A 20,775-nucleotide genomic window follows, 5' to 3' on the forward strand; every position below is an offset into this window, starting at 1 on the left:
TTCATAGACAACAGGTGTAGACTAACAGTGAAATTCTTACTTACAGGTACCCTTTCCAACAATGCACAGTTAAAGATAAGATATAAAAAATAGAAATAGTAACACGAGGAATAAATACACAGTAAATAACAAGTACAAATAACATGGCTATATATAGGGAGTATCAGTACTGAGTCGATGTGCAGGGGTACGAGGTAATTGAAGTAGCTATGTTCTGTACATATAGGTAGGGGTAAAGTGACTAGGCAACAGGATAGATAATAGAGAGTAGCAGAAGCGTATGTCGTGAGTGTATGGCGTCTATGCATGCATGTGGGTGGGTGGGTATTTGTATTTATTATGGATCCCCATTAGCTGCTGCCAAAGCAGCTACTCTTCCTGGGGTCCAGCAAAATTAAGGCAGTTTCTACAATTTTAAAACATTACAATACATTCACAGATTTCACAACACACTGTGTGCCCTCAGTCCCCTACCACTACCACATATCTACAGTACTAAATCCATGTGTATGTATAGTGCGTATGTTGTGTTTGTATGCATGTGTCTGTGCCAATGTTTGTGTTACTTCACAGTCCCCGCTGTTCCATAAGGTGTTTTTTATGTTTTAAAAAAATCTAATTTTACTTCTGCGTCAGTTACTTGATGTAGTCATGGCTCTATGTAGTACTGTGTGCCTCCCATAGTCTGTTCTGGACTTGGGGACTGTGAAGAGACCTCTTGTGGCATGTTTTGTGGGGTATGCATGGGTGTCCGAGCTGTGTGTCAATACCTCTCATAAATAAAAGTAGTTATGAAGTCAATCTCTCCTCCACTTTCAGCCAGTAGAGCTTGACATGCATATTATTAATATTAGCTCTTGTGTACATGTTCTGTTCTGTGCCAATTGCAATTTTCCTAAGTCCTTTTTTTGTGGCACCTGACCACACGACTGAACAGTAGTCAAGGTGCGACAAAACTGGGGCCTGTAGGACCTACCTTGTTGATAGTGTTGATAAGAAGGCAGAGCATCACTTTAATATAAACAGACTTCTCCCCATCTTAGCTACTACTGCATCAATATGTTTTGACCATGACAGTTCAATTTAGTGTTACTCCAAGCAGTTTAGTCATCTCAACTTGCTCAAGTTCCACATTATTTATAACAAGATTTAGTTGAGGTTAGGGTTTAGTGAGTCTTTTGTTCCAAATACAATGCTTTTAGTTTTAGAAATATTTAGGGCTAACTTATTCCCTGCCACTCACTCTGAAACTAACTGCAGCTTTTTGTTGAGTGCTGCAGTCATTTCAGTCGCTGTAGTAGCTGACGTGTATAGTGTTGAGTCATCCGCATACATAGAATCTCTGGCTGCACTCAAAGTCAGTGGCATGTCGTTAGTAAAAATTGAAAAAAGCAAGGGGCCATAACAGCTACCCTGGGGAATTCCTGATTCTAACTGGATTGTATTTGATAGGCTTCCATTAAAGAACATCCTCTGCGTTCTGTTAGACAAGTAACTCTTTATCCACATTATAGCAGGGGGTGTAAAGCCATAACACATACGTTTTTCCAGCAGCAGACTATGATCGATAATGTCAAAAGCTGCACTGAAGTCTAACAAGACAGCCCCCGCAATCATTTTATCATCAAGTGCTGTGCTTGTTGAGGGTCCTTCCCTATAAGCATGCTGAAATTCTGTTGTCAATTTGTTTACTGTAAAATAGCATTGTATCTGGTCAAACACAATTTTCGCCAGAAGTTTACTAAGGGTTGGTAACAGGCTGATTGGTCGGCTGTTTGAGCCAGTAAAGGGGGCTTTACTATTCTTGGGTAGCGGAATGACTTTAGCTTACCTCCAGGCCTGAGGGCACACACTTTCTAGTAGGCTTAAATTGAAGATGTGGCACATAGGAGTAGCAATATCGTCTGCTATTATCCTCAGTAATTTTCCATCTAGATTGTCAGACCCTGGTGGCTTGTCATTGTTGATAGACAACAATAATTTTCACCTCTTCCACACTGATTTTACGGAATTCAAAAGTACAATTCTTGTCTTTCATAATTTGGTCCGATATACATGGATGTGTAGTGTCAGCATTTGTTGCTGGTATGTCATCCCTAAGTTTGCTTATCTTGCCAATAAAAAAGTCATTAAAGTAGTTTGCAATATCAGTAGGCTTTGTGATGAGTGAGCCATCTGATTCAATAAATGAAGGAGCAGAGTTGGCTTTTGTTCCCACAATTTAATTTAAAGTGCCCCAAAGCTTTTTACTATCATTCTTTATATAATTTAACTTTGTTTCATAGTTTAGTTTATTATTATTTAGTTTAGTCACATGATTTCTTAATTTGCAGTACGTTTACCAATCAGTTGGGCTACCAGATTTATTTACCATACCTTTTGCCTAATCACTCTCAACCATACAATTTTTCAATTCCTCATCAATCCAAGGGGATTTAACAGTTTTTACGGTCATTTTCTTAATGGGGGTGTGCTTATTAGTAACTGGAATAAGTAGTGTCATAAATGTGTCAAGTGCAGCGTCTGGTTGCTCCTCATTACACACCACAGACCAGCAAATATTCTTTACATCATCAACATATGAATCACTACAAAACTTCTTGTATGACCTCTTATACACTATGTTAGGCCCAGCTTTTGGAACTGTGGTTTTCCTAGATATGGCTATTATATTGTGATCACTACATCCTATGGATTTGGATACTGCTTTAAAGCAAATATCTGCATGGTTAGTAAAGATGTGATCAATATATGTTGTTGATTTAATTCCTGTGCTGTTTGTAATTGCTCTGGTAGGTTGACTGACAGCCTAATCCAGGTTGCAGGCACTGGTTACAGTTTGAAGTTTTTTCCTGAGTGGGCAGCTTGATGATAGCCAGTCAATGTTTAAATCACCCAGAAAATATACTTCTCTGTTGATATCACATACATTATCAAGCATTTCACACATGTTATCCAGATACTGACTGTTAGCACTTGGTCTATAGCAGCTTCCCACAAGAATGGGCTTTAGGTGAGGCAGATGAACCTGTAGCCATATTACTTCAACATTATTTAACATTAGATCGTCTCTAAGCTTTACAGGAATATGGTTCTGAATATAGACCGCAACATCGCCCCTATTGCATTTCTGTCTTTTCGGTAGATGTTATAACTAGAGGTCGACCGATTAATCGTCATGACTGATTAATTAGGGCCGATTTCAAGGTTTCATAACAATCGGTAATCGTCCTTTTTAGATGCCGATTACATTGCAATCCACGAGGAAACTGCGTGGCAGGCTGACCACCTGTTACGCGAGTGCAGCGTCAAAAGGACCTTGTGGCTGCAAGGAGCCAAGGTAAGTTGCTAGCTAGCATTAAACGTATCTTATAAAAAACCATCAATCTTCACATAATCATTAGTTAACTACACATGGTTGATGATATTACTAGGTTAACTAGCTTTTGCTGCGGTGCCTGTTAATTTATCATCGAATCACAGCCTACTTCAACTTTGCCAAACGGGTGATGATTTAACAAAAGCGCATTGTGCTTTTTTGGCTATCTTTGCACAAATGTACTTAACCATGAACATCAATACCTTTCTTAAAATCAATACACAGAAGTATATATTTTTTAAACCTGCATATTTAGTTAAAAGTAATTCATGTTAGCAGGCAATATAACTAGGGAAATTGTGTCACTTCTCTTGCGTTCAGTGCAAGCAGAGTCAGGGTATATGCAACAGTTTGGACCGCCTGGCTCGTTGTAAACTAATTTGCCAGAATTTTACATAATTATGACATAACATTTAAAGTTGTGCAATGTAACAGCAATATTTAGACTTAGGGTTGCCACCTGTTCGATAAAATACGGAACGGTTCCGTATTTCACTGAAAGAATAAACGTTTTGTTTTCGAAATGATACTTTCCGGATTTGACCATATTAATGTCCAAATGCTCGTATTTCTGTGTTTATTATATTATAATTAAGTCCATGATTTGATATTTTATAGAGCAGTTTGACTGAGTGGTGGTAGGCAGCAGCAGGCTCGTAAGCATTCATTCAAACCGCACTTTCCTCCGTTTGCCAGCAGCTTTTCGCAATGCTCAAAGCACAGTGCTGTTTATGACTTCAAGCCTATCAACTCCCGAGATTAGGCTGGTAATACTATAGTGTCTATAAGAACATCCAATAGTCAAAGGTCTATGAAATACAAATGGTTTAGAGAGAAATAGTCCTATAATAACTACAACCTAAAACTTCTTAACTGGGAAAATTGAAGAACTGATAATATTGAACCACCAGCTTTCATATGTTCTCATGTTTTCTGTGCAAGGACCTTAAACGTTAGCTCTTTTACATGGCACGTATTGCACTTTTACTTTCTACACTGTTTTTGCAGTATTTAAACCAAATTGAACATGTTTCATTATTTATTTGAGACTACATTAATTTTGATTATATTGTATTATATTAAGTTAAAATAAAACTGTTCATTGTTCATTCAGTATTGTTGTAATTGTCATTATTACATATATATATATCGTCCGATTTCGTCCAATTTAATCGGTATCGGCTTTTTTTGGTCCTCCAATTATCGGTATCGGCGTTGAAAAGTCATAATCGGTCAACCTCTAATAAAAACCAAAGTGTACACCCCTTGGGGTCCCGAGGACCGAGTTTGGAAAACCCTGCCTTAAATTGTTGACATAAATAAATCAAATCAATAGTCAAATGAACTGATAAACTGACACAGACATGGTGGCATAACATGTGTATGTCTAAACTATAGTTCTTCACCTGTACACGAATACCCAAGACTCGATCCGGGACCCGAGTGGGTTCGGATGCAGTGTTCTAAATAATGTCACGGGTCTGGGTCGGATCTGGTCTGGGGTATTGTTATTTTAACTGACTTGTCCGGAAGGGCCAATATACAGATACGAGCCTGACTGCTACAGTAGAGAGAGAAAGAAATGTTGTAATTTATGCTGCTGCTCTTGCGTTTCACAAGAATGGCGTGTGTAGCTTGTTGTCGGCCAATCATAAATCATCAAAGTGGCAATAGGCTATAGGCTACAGTCATTAAGTTAAGAGATACTGTATCTGGAAGATGGAATTCAAATGACGGGGTTAACAGTTCAAGGAGAAGGATAGGCTACAATGACCATCAGGTAGGCTGCTACTTAATATTCTGAATGGAGTTGTTGCTATTTGTAACTGTAAGATGAGAAAGTTAATGCACTGCAGCCTCAATTAGCCTAGCTAGCTAATGTTAGCTTAACTAGCTTCTCCTGGTTTGATGTAGTCAAGACAGGTACTACGCATTCATATTTGATGATAAATAACCTAGATATGGCAGCTATTAGTCTACGATGGCGTGAGTCAGCGTGGTTGTTTGCTGTCTCTCCCTCCATCATTCCTGCTCCCTGTGTCACTAGCTCACAGTACAGCCCCTCCCCCGCCTGCTAGAGTGGCATCTCTCCCTCTCGTGCTGTATCAGCTCGGGTTAATAAAGTAGCTTAACTTTTCTGCTGCTTCCCTCACTCGGACCAGACTAGGTGTGGATCTGACCAGGTCTATACAGAATGGGTCTAGTTTTCCTCAGGTCTGTTCGGAACAGGTCTCCTATATTAAAAGATTGCATATCGGGTCTGGGAGGGAAAGCCCCAGGTCCATTTCGGAAACTTTTGGACCTGTGAAGATCTCTAGAGGGGGGGCCCTCAGGCAACGTACTGACAACTGATGCACAGAAATGTTCTTACAACGTTCTCATGAAACGTGTCTAGAACATTTAATATAGTATATTCTGAGAACATGGCATTCGGAAAGTATTCAGGCCCCTTGACTTTTCCCACATTTTGTTACGTTACAGCCTTATTCTAAAATTGATTAAATAAATCTAATCTGAGCAATCTACACACAATACCCCATAATGACAAAGCCAAAACTGTTTTTTTGACATTTTTGCCAAATGTATTACCAAAAAAAGTATTCAGACCCTTTGCTATGTGACTTGAAATTGAGCTCGGGTGCATCCTGTTTCCATTGATCACCCTTGAGATGTTTCTACAACTTATTTGGAGTCCACCTGTGGTAAATTAAATTGATTGAACATGATTTGTAAAGGCAAACACCTGTCTATATAAGGTCCCATAGTTGTCAGAGCAAAAACATAGCCATGAGGTCGAAGGAATTGTCCATAGAGCTCTGAGACAGGATTGTGTTAAGGCACAGATCTGGGGAAGGGTACCAAAACATTTCTGCAGCATTGAAGGTCCCCAAGAACACAATGGCCTCCATCATTCTTAAATGGAAGAACATCTCTGGCGATGATCTGAAAATAGCTGTGCAGTAACGCTCCCCCATCCAACCTGACAAAGCTTGAGAGGATCTGCAGAGAAGAATGGGAGAAACTCCCCAAATACAGGTGTGCCAAGCTTGTAGCATCATACCCAAGACGACTCTAGGCTGTAAGACCCTAGGCTGTAATCGCTGCCAAAGGTGCTTCAACAAAGTACTGAGTAAAGGGTCTGAATACTTATGTAAATGTGATGTTAATGTTAATAAAAAATATATATATATAGCAAGATTTTCAAAAAATTGGTTTTTGCTTTGTCATTATGTGGTATTGTGTGTAGATTGATAAGGGGGGAAAACGATTTAATCAATTTGAATAAGGCTATAACCGAACAAAATGTGGAAAAGGTCAAGGGGTCTGAATCATTTCCGAAGGTACTGTATATGTTTGGCTAGGAGGACAAACCCTTTGCCAGGGTCACTTGGGGTAAATTAGAAGATAGCGGAGAACGAAAGCACTGAGATTTTACAGTGCTCGCAGGTATAGCCTAAATGTCCTCAGCCAAAAAGCTCTTCAGTAGAGACCGAAAAGGATGAGAGAGATGAAGGTCTTCAGAAGGCTGTTTATAAAACCCAGTGTCTTCTGTTTAAATAGTAAGAATTATTAACTGTTCTCATGTTTCTCCTCTAATTGTACGACTGTAGCTGACATTTCACTTTAATCACTGAATTAGCCACCTCTGCAAGTATGTCTGTTCAAATAGGAGACTTTTGGCGCTTGGCTTTGTCAATTAGAGTACTTTACATGGTTCTCTCTCCCTCTCTCCTCTCTGCTTGAAAGAAATCCCTGCTCCCTGGGGGCCGGAGTAGAGCTGTCTGGTAATCTGAGGCGGCATTAATATTGAATAAGACGGAGAGAGGCGTCAGCCCCACAAATTAATATCCATATACAGAGCTGCTGACGATAATGAATAAGCTTCAACATGCGTCTGTACGAGCCGTATCACCATGGAGACAGTGGATTCAAGGGATTTTGGGAAGACACTGAAGTGGACACAGCTTTGAAACAACACAAGAGGGGCAGGTAGATAATAAACACAGTAACACACCAAACAAACTCCCAGTCAGACAAACACAGCTACTCCCAGTAACACAAATTACACCGTAATTCATTGGTAGAATGTTTGGCAGAGAAGAACTGGGCAGCCATTGGCTGTGTCTACTGAGTGTACTGGGAAATGGCTGCTTAGTAAACTGTCCTTCACTGTGTCTGCTTGCCTGGCAGCTGGCTTTGATGTTCTGGCTAAGGGGGGTTGTTAACAACACATGAGTTATGGATACGATTCTGGACTGGGTTCCATCACCCGTTCTGTGTTTTCTCCCAGATTGCCTAGCTAAGTGTTCAAATTCTAGGGTAGATAGACTCTGTTCTGGATGACAGCCCTGAGCCAAATGAAATTGCCCTACAGTAGCTGCTGGACAGTCCCTCTTCTTTAGCCGTCTCCTTGAGCCAGAGGGAGAAGAGATGACTTGATGTTTCAGGTTCATCTGAAGGTGCTGTGAAAAAGTATTTGCCCCCTTTCAAATGTTCTCTGCTTTTGCATATTTTTTTTATACAGAATGTTATCAGATCTTCAACCAACCTAATATTAGATCAAGGGAACCTGAGTGAACAAATAACACAATAATTACATACTTATTTCATTTATTTCATCACAAAGTTATGCAACACCCAATGCCTCTGTGTGAAAAAGTAATTGCCCCCTTACACTCAATAACTGGTTGTGCCACCTTTAGCTGCAATGACTGCAACCAAACGCTTCCTGTAGTTGTTGATCAGTCTCTCACATCGCTGTGGAGGAATTTTGGCCCACTCTTGCATGCAGCACTGCTATAACTCAGCGACATTTGTGGGTTTTCAAGCATGGACTGCTCGTTTCAAGTCCTGCCACAACATCTCAATTGGGATTAGGTCTGGACTTTGATTAGGCCATTCCAAAACGTCAAATTTGTTGCTTTTTTTGCCATTTTCATGTAGACCTAAGTGTGTGTTTTAGATCATTGTCTTCCTGCATGATCCAGCTGCGCTTCAGCTCACAGACGGATGGCCTGACATTCTCCTGTAGAATTCTCTGATACAGAGCAGAATTCATGGTTCCTTCCAATAAGGCAAGTCGTGGAGGTCCTGAGGCAGCAAAGCATCCCCAAACCATCACACTACCACCACAATGCTTGACTGTTGGTATAAGGTCCTTACTGTGGAATGCAGTATTTGGTTATCAACAGGCATAATGGGACCCATGTAGTCCAAAAAGTTACAGTGTACTTTTGACTCATCTGTCCATAGAACATTCTTACAAGAGTCTCGATGATCATCCAGGTGCTTCCAGAGGCTTTTTTGGCAAACTTGAGTCAACTTTTTGGACGAGATGGGTCCCATTTATGTTTGGTGAAAACCAAACACCGCATTCCACAGTAAGAACCTCATACCAACGGTCAAGCTTGGTGGTGGTAGTGTGATGGTTTGAAAAAATATATATATACTTATTTTATTTAAAGTTATGCAACACCCAATTACCCTGTGTGAAAATCTTCAGGAATCTACACACGATACCCCATAATAGCAAAGTAAAAACAGGTTTTTGATTTTTTTTTGCACATTTATTAAAAATAAAAAACAGATACCTTATTTACGTATTCAGATTGCCTTTCCAAATCATGACCACACACCTGTCTATATAAGGTCCCACAGTTGACAGTGCATGTCAGAGCAAAAACCAAGCCGTGAGGTCGAAGGAATTGTCCGTAGAGCTCCGAGACAGGATTGTGTCGAGGCACAGATCTGGGGAAGGGTACCAAAACATTTCTGCAGCATTGAAAGTCCCCAAGAACACAGTGGCCTCCATCATTCTTAAATGGAAGAAGTTTAGAACCACCAAGACTCTTCCTAGAGCTGGCCGCCCGGCCAAACTGAGCAATCGGGGGAGAAGGGCCTTGGTCGGGGAGGAGACCAAGAACCCAATGGTCACTCTGACAGAGCTCCAGAGTTCATCTGTGGAGATGGGAGAATGTTCCAGAAGGACAACAATCTCTGCAGCACTCCACCAATCAGGTCTTTATGGTGGAGTGGCTGGACGGAAGCCACTGCTCAGCAAAAGGCATATGACAGCCCACTTGGAGTTTGCCAAAAGGCACCTAAAGACTCAGACCTGGTCTGATGAAACCAAGATTTTACTCTTCGGCAAGCGTCACATCTGGAGCAAACCTGGCACCATTCCTACGGTGAAGCATGGTGGCGGCAGCATCATGCTGTGGGCATGTATTTCAGCGGCAGGGATTGGAAGACTAGTCGGGATCGAGGTAAAGATGAACGGAGCAAAGTACAGAGAGATACTTGATGAAAACCTGCTCCAGAGCGCTCAGGACCTCAGACTGGGTCGAAGGTTCGCCTTCCAACAGGACAACGACCCTAAGCTCACAGCCAAGACAGCGCAGGAGTGGTTTTGGGACAAGTCTCTGAATGTCCTTGAGTGGCCCAGCCAGAGCCTGGACTTGAACCCGATCGAACATCTCCTGAGAGACCTTAAAATATCTGTGCAGCAACGCTCCCCATCCAACCTGACAGAGCTTGAGAGGATCTGCTGTGAATAATGGGAAAAACACCCCAAATACAAGCTTGTAGCGTCATATCAAAGAAGACTCCCTGCCAAAGGTGCTTCAACAAAGTACTAATTTAAGGGTCTGGAAACTTATGTAAATGTGATATATATATATATATATATATAGAGAGAGATTTTTTTATATATATAAATTAGCAGAAATGTCTAAACCTGTTTTTGCATTGTTATTATGGGGTATTGTGTGTAGATGTTTTTTTTCCCCTCATAAATTTTAGTCTGAAACCTAACAAAGTGGGAAAAGTCAAGGGGTCTGAATACTTTCCGAAGGCACTGTATGTGTGCTTGTGTGGTATAGGCTGAGTGTGTACAGTATACACACACACACACATGCAATTGTGTGTGTGTGTGTGTGTGTGTGTGTGTGTGTGTGTGTGTGTGTGTGTGTGTGTGTGTGTGTGTGTGTGTGTGTGTGTGTGTGTGTGTGTGTGTGTGTGTGTGTGTGTGTGTGTGTGTGTGTGTGTGTGTGTGTGATGCTACTTTTAAACTAAAGGTATTAGGTATTATCTCCCTCTTCTTCTCTTTCCATCTTTTACACACGCAAACACACACTGCTCTGTTGTCCGCAGTGCTGCAGTCATCTCCTAGGGAAACTGTCACCACAGCAACTCTTAAAATAATATTGAGGAGGCTTGGCTCCATTCCTCCAACATCCCCTACCCCACTCACTCCGTTTTTCACTCTTTCGCTAATAATAGATCCTGCTGATCACCCCACCTCATTGTCAGCAGCACAACACCTCGCATGAGAGAGTAATAAAAAAAAGAGAGCGAGACTTGCGAGTTTCTCTCTGTGTGTGTGTGTGTGTGCTGCAGCCGCAAACTCTTCCCTGTGCCAAGCGTTTGGCATTTAACTACCAAAGCCATAAACAGGGCCCTGGATTGTCATTGACATTAATTCTGTCTGGCACGGTCTCTCACTGGGTGTGTTTTGTCTCCGTACCCTACTCAACCAAGATCAACCATCACGGCTTAGGACACATTCTAGTGCACACATTGTTGGGGCCCATCATTCACCAACAGAAGGTGTATTAGAGGAAATTCACCAATTCTTCACTCAATTTAAGGGTTTTCGTTAACATTGTGAATATTATGGCGTAAGTGTACAGGTGAACTTGCGCCGATGGGACACAATCGTCATTTGTTCAAAATAGTCCCTCGGCCTTCCAAGTAGAACAGCAAGCGTATTATCACCTATCACCAAACAAGTAATGTTGTCACTTCATCATAAGCTAAAGATGGGGAATACTACACTTTGCACAAAGCGCTCCAGGTCTTCAACCCAGCTTCGCCTCCAGCCTAGCTCTGGACCGTTCCATGTTAATAAACGGTGCTGACTGTGTGTGTGTGTGTGTGTGTGTGTGTGTGATCGCTCATGTTGTTCCCGAGCCGCTGATCCTCCCTGACCATGCTGTTATGCTAGCTACCTCCGTCACTGTTTACATATTCATTTATTCAGCCATGACTGATGGCACAGGCCAACCACCCCACTGGGCTTAGACGTCAATTCAATGTCTATTCCACGTTGGTTGAATGTAATCGGATTGAAATGGCGTGGAAACAACGGTGATTCAACCAGTGTGTGCTCAGTGGGACAGCTCTCCGTCTTCTGGTAAATGAAACATCTGTCAGTCGTTTTTTGGCCTTGAAACCACTCCAAGAACACGCACTCGCTGAGCGCGGCGCCGGCAGAAACGGCTTGTCCCGGGAGAGCAGGCTGGTGTTTGGTAATTAGCGTGCGGAGTGGTTGCGTTGATTGCTTCATTATTTCCCAGATAAGCATCTGTGTGAGGCAGTTGATTGATGCTTTGGGTTTGACAGTAATCCATGCTAAAGACCCTTATTATTATTATTATTATTATTATTAACACAGCTCTGTCGAGAACAGGGGGTTGGTGAACACCTAGCGGAAAGTTGTTTACCGCGAATAGGCTAGGCTACAGTAGCGAGGACTTTAGCCTGTCTCTTTTGATGAAATATCCATCTGGTCTGCTTACACCATGGCTGAACTCAATTAGCCGGCTCTCAAAGAGCTTTGGCGTAATCACCCGACAGTCATGGCGACGATAACATCCCCATTTAAAGCCGGAATCCCATTACAGCATAGGAGAATTCTCAGATAGGAACCTGGTTGGGAGGCATGAAAGGAAAGGGTTTGAAGGGTGCATTATGTCTCAGACCCGCTATTGGTTAGTTAAGACAGTTCACTTCAAAGGACTTCACCTAAAGTAATTGGCGTGTTTGCCCATAGCTAGCTAAACCGGATGATACACACTGGACAACATCTTGTAATTGCTTGACTTTGAAATGAAAGTTTCCACGGTGGATAATGGAACTAATGAGCAGTAAACAACATGTGCGTGCAAATAAGCCGCAAATAAACTTCTGAAATAGCATGGCATCAATGCTCACATTAAAGAGATGCTCCGGAACTTTGGCGACTAGCAGGTATTTTCTAAAGCTCCCTCTTTGGGCAAGATGTGTCAATGTGTAGTTCATGCGTGTATAATCTATGAGCAGAATTACTGTTTTACCTCAATTAGCCACGAAATCTCTAGTTTGAAAACAACTTTTTTTCTGGAAGCTGTGCTGCGCCATTTTGCCTACATTTTCCCCCACGTGGGCCAGCCCCCTAGCAATTTGAGTTTGTGCCAATGACCTTCGGCCCCTCGCCATTCGAAATACAGCTTGCAAGATGCACACACAGCAGAGCGAGACGTGGTGCACATATCTGCACGTGTCATATTACTCACTTTTCAGGGGCCACTTTTGACTCGTGAATGCTACTTTCAGAACTACTGGCTAAAAAGTATACAAAAGTACCAGAGAATCTCTTTAACATGGCCAGGGAGCAGTTGAGATGAGGGACGATGAGGTTGAGATACGATCTGCAATGTCAATTGATAGGAAGTGCTCGTCGGATCCAGCCAAGTCATCTCTGCTGATACGCTCTAAAGGGCGTAAATGAATTTCTAAAGTACACCACTGCAGACGCTTTGTGTCGCTTCAGGCACTGACAGACAGGTGAGGCCCATCACTACTAGGCATGCTCTGATTGAGCAATCACTGTGTGGTTTCACTCTGTGACACTCTGGGATTATTCATTTTCCAATAATCATGTTCCACCCTTGGATTGTCTCTGGGCTGGGTTATAGCTTCTAATATGTCTGTCCTGAGCCCATCCAACAACTCTCATACTAAACTAAACTCCCAGTCAGAACCACATCTCTTCCAATAACCAACGTCTCTAGACAGAGTCCACACCCTATATGTCCTCATATCTGCTGTCTGTCAGGGCAGGTAAACCAACCCACAGGGACTAGCTCTTTTACTAGCTCCATTATGGCTTTGGCTGTCCTGTTCCAATTCCTTTTTCATCAACTTGTACACCCAGGGTTCTCCACAAAATGTCACTGCTTTAATCATGGGCATCCTTGAGTGGCTGTGGGAAAAGGTCACCTCTAGTTACCCAGCAGTAGATACGGCTTTGGGGGATATAAGACTCGTAGGCCTGCCAGTTCCAGCGTTAGTGAATTACTCTCAGTGGGTGTCAATCATGAACACCCACTGTTGGTCAAAGCACTCCACTCAGAACTCTGACCTATACCCCTCTGTGTGGGGAGTTTCAGAAGGATGAAGGACCAGTAGGATGTAAATATAGTACAATGCAACCACCAACCAGACAATGACACTGCTTCCATGAGTAAGGGATCGTCAGTCATTAAAATCCTCTCTTGTTCTCATACGCAGACTATCGAGCGTCTGCTTTTAACTGTCAGTCCTAATGATGGTGTAATTAACTAAGCTTACAGTGGCTGATTGTGTGCATGTTTGAAATATTGCGCTTCCCCATGGATGTGGGTGGGAGTTTGTTGGAGTGCACCCTTGTGTATCACATGAGGCTGCTGAGGGGAGGACAGCTCATAATAATGTCTGGAATGGAGAAAATGGAAGGGCATAAAACGCATGGAAACCATGTATTTGATACCATTCCACTAATTTAGCTCCAGCCATTACCACAAGCCCGTCCTCCCCAATTAAGGTACCACCAACCTCCTGTGGTGTGTATGTGTGTGTTTGAGCACAGCGCTGAAGGCAGACACGCTTCCAGTCCCAGCCGCTTTCTCGGATTTAATCCGTCTCACTAATAGCGGGGGGATGGGAGAGGGGGGGTGGGAGAGGGAGAACAATGCAGCATCTCCCCAAGGATGCTGGTTCTCCCACTCGTCTCACAGCTGTTTCTGAGGGCTCCCTGTGTAGACACTCAAGGAAGCCCAGCACATTCCCCCCCCTCACCATCCTTCCTCACTACCCTCTTCCTGCCATTGTCACCGTGACAAGCCTGGAATGCGTCAAGAGGTAAAATTAGATGTGTGTGTGTAGAGTATGGACCTTCCTGGACTGCATTTTTGCGTTACTGAGCTGTGCGTTGTGCGCGTGCAGCCGTTAATGAAAGAAAAGAGGAGAGAGGAAATGTAGATGCATTGGAGAGAAGTTATTTCCTCGCAATGCAGGTTATTGTGTATCTCCATAGACCGGCTTGCTAAGGCTACCTCATGGAAATACTTGGACTTTTCAGAAGGTTTTGTACTCTATCTTTACCGGACATTGGAGTGAGTCAAAGTTTCAGACATAAATAGAGAATAGAGATCATATCCAGAACAAATCTCTCCAAAAAGGTAAATACCATAGCTTATCGTTCTTGTTTCTCCAACCTTCTTGGATACCATGTTTTTTCACTCATACCAGTAATGTAGGCGTATAAGAACATTAGTAACAAACATGGTTGCTGTATGTCTTCACAGAGGCGTTTAACTGAGCCGAATCTTTGTGTGCTGTGTGCCACTCCTGATGCCTTGTAAAAGAAGGCATTCGTCCATGAGACTGGTTTTGAGAGGACACACCCTTTGAGATAATGACAATTGCCATGTGAATGTCTAAACTAGAGGTCTTCACAGGTCCACCAATACAGGAATACCCGAGACCCGATCTGGGACATGAGCGGGTCCGGATCCAATATTCAAAATAATGACACGAGTCTGGGCCGGATCGTATATGATTATCATGGGTCTGAGTTGGTGTTATTTTAACTGACTTGTCTGGAAGAGCTCGTACAGATCCAAACATGACTGCTGCAGTAGAGAGAGAGACATTACATTTTTTATGCTGCTGCTCTTGCTTTTCATGAAAATGGAGCGTGGCGCATGTAGCTTGTTGTTGGCCAATCATAAGTCATCAAAGCGGCAATAGGCTACAGTCATAGAGCCTCGCTCCGTGTGTGGCAAAAGTTAGGAGATATCTAATCAATGGATGATGGAATTCAAATTACGGAATTAAAATTTAAAGGAGAAGGATAGGCTACAACGACCAAGAGTCAACAGGTAGGCTGCTATTTAATATTCTGAATGGAGTTGTTACTATTTGTAACTGTAGGATGAGAAAGAGCTGCATTGCAGCCTCAATTAGCCTAGCTACCCAACGTTAGTCTACTATAGTGCAAGTCGGCTTGTTGGTTGGTTGATGTCTCTCCCTCCTTGCTCACAGTACAACCCCTCCCCCACCAGCAAGAGTGGCACCTCTCTTTCCCTCCTCTCGTGCTTTATCAGTGCCGATTTAATAAAGTGTCTTAAAATATTTTCAGCTGTTTCCATCACTCAGATCTGACCAGGTCTATTCGGAAAGGGTCTAGTTGTCCTCGGGTCCGTTTGGAACGGGTCTCTATATTTTCGGAACGGTGGCACTTTGTCATCAGTTTATCTGAGAGATTAATTCTGTTTGTCTTATTACGCCCACTCTATTGGTGTCCATTAGATCTTTTATGGAGAATCATCAAACGCAACCCAAGGAGAAGGCGTGACATACCTCACTTCTGTGGCCGCAGGATACAGCCCTAATGTATGATATTACACCATTACATGATTAATATCTCATAGAGGTAGATGCCCTAAGGGCCACTAAAATTGCTTTAATTTTTATGCATGATACCTTATTATTACGTGAATGATTTAGACAAGCAGTAGGACTGTGTGTCCTCTCTCAAGCTTAGAGGAATTCTCATTGTGTGTCCCACTTAAACTTTAATCTTTCCAACTCCCTAACCACTGTACTCTGCTGCATGACTCGCCACTCCTTGAGGGATGTGCAAAAGGACCTCAGGGACTTAATTGGACCGACATGGCACTAACTTTCCTTAAAGGTTACCATTGGTAGCTCATAAAAACATCCAATTGACAAACACCTTGACAAACCTTCCTCCTCAATTACATGCTTTCAGATGCCTGTACTGCGGTTCTCGAGCATCAGTTTTCATTTTATTTTGTCGGGGGAAAGCGTTCTTTTTCCTTCTACTACCTCTCCCCATGTATCACGGCCGGCTGTGTCAGGCTCTGTAGAACAGTGTGCAGCAACAGGGCAAGGTGCACCGGAGGAGGTTCACCAGGTAACTGCAATGCCTGCTGGGTTGTGGGGAGGATTGATAGTCGTTGACAGCTCCCCTGGCGTTGCAGCTCTAGCCGCTGCTGTGTCATCCTACACTACAGAATGGGCTGTGGGACGCTGGGCTGTTTGTCTCCATTTCAAATCACTGGTGAGGAGACGCATCTGATACTGCTGTGTCTCCGGGGCTAAAAATATCCCTGCGTTGTCTGACCAATCAGAGTTAAGAAAGGGTTGAACGGTGAGGTCTCGTTGGACAGGACATTGTCCCTCCCGTGGCGCTCTCTGACTAACCACTGTCTGTCCCCACAGCATGGAACAATGGGAGCTCAGCTGAATCTAGAACAGCTGAATCTGAGAGTTTTAATTCCCTCATTAATACGACCTCCAGAACATTTGTTTGACATTTTGTTTTTCTTTCAACCCCTCGTCTGCTTTAAAGTCAATTTTGAATGGTGAGCCAGCAAGTTTTACCATTACTTATAATACATTCCTTACTTTTCATTGTGCTAAACTCATTCCATGCTTTACATTTTTTTATTTAACCTTTTCTTTATAACTAGGCAAGTCAGTTAGGAACAAATTCTTATTTACAATGACGGCCTACTCCGGCCAAACCCGGACGACGCTGGGCCAATTGTGCGCCGCCATATGGAACTCCCAATTGAACCTTGTACTAAAACATTGAGCACAGTAAAGTAGTTCCTAGCCTCCTGCATGCTTGTTTGTGGTGTGGACCTTCCGTAATGTTCCCTTGCAGTTGGAGATTACTTTACCCGACTAACGCCTGTTCACAGAGCCTGTCAGACGGTGCACAGACACAGTGTGACCGTAGGGGTTAGCGTCACACGCAGACGGAGACAGGGAGGAGTGGCAGATGTCAGGCCCCACTGCAGATTGATTGTCAGATCGGTCGAAGACACACACGTCCATGGTCTTACAGGATCCCCCTTTCCATCACACACACATGCACGTACACACACACAAACACACACACACACACACACACACCTATTGACGTGAGTCACACTGACACTATCAGCCTGAAAAGGTCAGAAGAGTACATATGTTCCCTCTTTAGAACATTCCTGTGAATCCATGCGTCTGGTATTGCCAGACAGTGTCAACTGCTCATTTCAAAGAGGATATTTCTTCGATGCTTTGGTGCTGTGATGTTAATGTCCCAGAAGTGTTGCATGTCCTACTATGATTATTTTTAAGCATTGCAACTGTACATGTCAGCTGATGATTCTTTCCGAGCATCAATACAAGTCGTTTCTGAAGTCAATGCAACAGAGAGTTAGGACATGGAAGGGATCAAGCTCGTCTAAGGAAAGATGAGAGAGGGAAAGAAGAGCGAGAGGGACGCAAGTAAATGAGGAGAGAAGACCAAGGGTACATGGGAGATAAGGGAGTGTTCGACGGGAGTAGGGCGGGTCAAGTTGTGTATGAGGCTATGAGATGAGATCGGAGGGCACAGCTATCGCAGCCTCTCCCACTCCCACAGTGGGCAATCAACAGACTAAAGCAGTCCACTGCATCACACACATCCCCGCCCACCCACTACGCAAAGAGCCAAGCTTGAGAAACACGGCACCATATCGACTGACTACCTGCTCATGTGGTTAACCAAGCCTCAAATATCAACACTAGCGCAAGCTGAGCACCCGACACAGTCAGCCAACGGTTGCATACTAAGTCACCCAAGTACAACACCTACAAAACCAAACTAATGTTTTATCAAGGAATTCAAAGTGCCAATCAAGCAGCTTTCACAGCTGAGTAGCCCCCGCCCACTAGACAGCAAGGCATTGGATGGATCAAGGGTAAAAGGCTACATGCTCGTTATCTGCTACTAAGGTCTCATTGATCTCCTAGTCCAATAATCAATGTGCTTCACTCAGGAGTGGCTGAGTTGACGTGTCTATCTGGCAGATCCAGCCAACAATTTTTAAACTGTAACGATTAGACGATGTTGATGTAAAGGGGGCTTGTCTTGAACTAGACTAGAGCTGAAACGTCTGCCCTTTGCGTCAGATTTTTGCACAAGGGACTCTGCTCTAATCTCATGTTGATGCATTTGTTAAATGACAGAGATCTTTAATCCTTGAGTTATTCTTCTAGATATTTGAATTATTTTCTCTCCTCTTTTCTCTCTGGAACTTTCTCATCTTTCACTTGGATTGGAGAAATGAAGTATATTTGTCACGTTCCTGACCTATTTCTGTTAGTTTGTTATGTGTTAGTTGGTCAGGACGTGAGTTTGGGTGGGCATTCTATGTTTTCTGTTTCTATGTTGGTTTATGGGTTGCCTGGTATGGCTCTTAATTAGAGGCAGGTGTTTGGCGTTCCTCTAATTAAGAGTCATATTTAGGTAGGTGTTTTCACAGTGTTCGTTGTGGGTGATTGTCTCCTGTGTTTGTGTATGTCATTGCCCCACACGGGACTGTTTTCGGTTTGCTTGTTCATCGTTCATTTTGTGTAGCCTATTTTCTCTATTCGTGCGTTCTTCATGTTTTATGTAAGTTCGTCGTCTAGGTCTGTCTACACCGTTTATTTGTTTTGTTAGTGTATTAGTCGAGTTCGTGTTTTTTTCTTTAATAAATCATGTCGACAAACTCCGCAGCGCCTTGGTTCAATCCATGTTCCTCCTCTTCTGATGAAGAGGAAGAGGAAAGCCGTTACAGAATCACCCACCGATCCAGAACCAAGCGGCGCGAAGTCGAGCAGGATTCTACACAGGTATCATGGACTTGGGAGGAAATATTGGACGGGAAAGGTCCATGGGCACAGCCGGGAGAATATCGCCGTCCCAAAGCTGAGCTGGAGGCAGCGAAAGCAGAGAGGCGGTGGTATGAGGAGGCAGCTAGGAGACGTGGCTGTAAGTCCGAGAGGAGACCCCAAAAATTTCTTGGGGGGGGGCTAAGAGGTAGTGGGCCAAGGAAAGGTAGGAGACCTGCGCCCACTTCCCAGGCTTACCGTGGAGAGCGGGAGTACGGGCAGGCGCCGTGTTACGCAGTAGAGCGCACGGTGTCTCCTGTACGAGTGCATAGCCCAGTGCGGGTTATTCCACCTCCCCGCACTGGTAGGGCTAGATTGGGCATTGAGCCAGGTGTCATGAGGCCGGCTCAACGCTCTGGTCTCCAGTGCGTCTCCTCGGGCCGGCTTACATGGCACCAGCCTTACGCATGGTGTCCCCGGTTCGCCTACATAGCCCGGTGCGGGTTATTCCACCTCCCCGCACTGGTCGGGCGACGGGGAGCATTCAACCAGGTAAGGTTGGGCAGGCTCGGTGCTCAAGGGAGCCAGTACGCCTTCACGGTCCGGTATTTCCGGCACTACCTCCCCGCCCCAGCCCAGTAACCCCAGTGCCTCCAGTTCCGGCACCGCGCACTAAGCCACATGTGCGTCTCCTAAGTCCTGTGCACACTGTTGTTTCTCCCCGTACTCGTCCTGATGTGCGTGCACTCAGCCCGGTGCCACCAGTGCCGGTACCACGCACCAGGAATATAGTGCGCTTCGAGAGGTCAGTGTGTCCCTGCTCCCCGCACTAGGCTTGAAGTGCGTGTCCTCAGTCAGGTGCCTCCAGTTCCGGCACCACGCACCAAGCCTACAGTGCGTCTGTCGGCCAGAGTCTGCCGTCTGCCCAACGGCGCATGAACTGCCTGTCTGCCATGAGCCTGCAAAGCTGCCCGTCTGCCATGAGCCTACAGAGCCTTCTGCCAGACAGGAGCAGCCAGAGCCTTCTGCCAGACAGGAGCAGCCAGAGCCTTCCGCCAGACAGGTGCAGTCTGAGCCATCCGTCTCCGCAGCGCCATCTGAGCCATCCGTCTCCCCAGCGCCGTCTGAGCCATCCGTCTCCCCAGCGCCGTCTGAGCCATCCGTCTCCCCAGCGCCGTCTGAGCCATCCGTCTCCCCAGCGCCGTCTGAGCCATCCGTCTCCCCAGCGCCGTCTGAGCCATCCGTCTCCCCAGCGCCGTCTGAGCCATCCGTCTCCCCAGCGCCGTCTGAGCCATCCGTCTCCCCAGCGCCGTCTGAGCCATACGTCTGTCCTGAGCCATTAGAGCCGCCCGTCTGTCCCGAGCCGTCAGAGCCGATAGTCAGTCAGGAGCCGCTAGAGCCAGTCATCAGTCAGGATCTGCCAGAGCCGCCAACCAGACAGGATCTGCCAGAGCCGCCAACCAGACAGGATCTGCCAGAGCCGCCAACCAGACAGGATCTGCCAGAGCCGTCAGCGAGCCATGAGCGTCGAGAGCCGTCAGCGAGCCATGAGCGTCGAGAGCCGTCAGCGCGCCATGTGCGTCGAGAGCCGTCAGCCAGCCATGTGCGTCGAGAGCCGTCAGCCAGCCATGAGCGTCCAGAGCCGTCAGCCAGTCATG

General features: G+C 44.6%; 1 protein-coding gene across 3 annotated transcripts in view; it reads left to right on the forward strand.

Moving 5' to 3' along the window:
• Positions 1–20,775, forward strand: part of LOC129822726 (transmembrane protein 108-like) — a 90,421-nt gene that overhangs the window by 1,607 nt on the left and 68,039 nt on the right. Inside the window, exon 2 of one of the 3 annotated variants that reach the window (XM_055881066.1) lies at positions 3,240–3,340. The exons of 1 other annotated variant lie outside the window; for it this stretch is intronic. The gene's annotated coding sequence lies outside the window, so the exon portion shown is untranslated. Of the gene's footprint in view, positions 1–3,239; positions 3,341–14,215; positions 14,641–20,775 lie in introns of those variants that run through there. One more of the 3 variants, XM_055881065.1, reaches the window with a different exon arrangement.

The sequence above is a fragment of the Salvelinus fontinalis genome, chromosome 25 (genome assembly GCF_029448725.1).
Source record: "Salvelinus fontinalis isolate EN_2023a chromosome 25, ASM2944872v1, whole genome shotgun sequence".
In the NCBI taxonomy this organism is placed as follows: Eukaryota; Metazoa; Chordata; class Actinopteri; order Salmoniformes; family Salmonidae; genus Salvelinus; species Salvelinus fontinalis.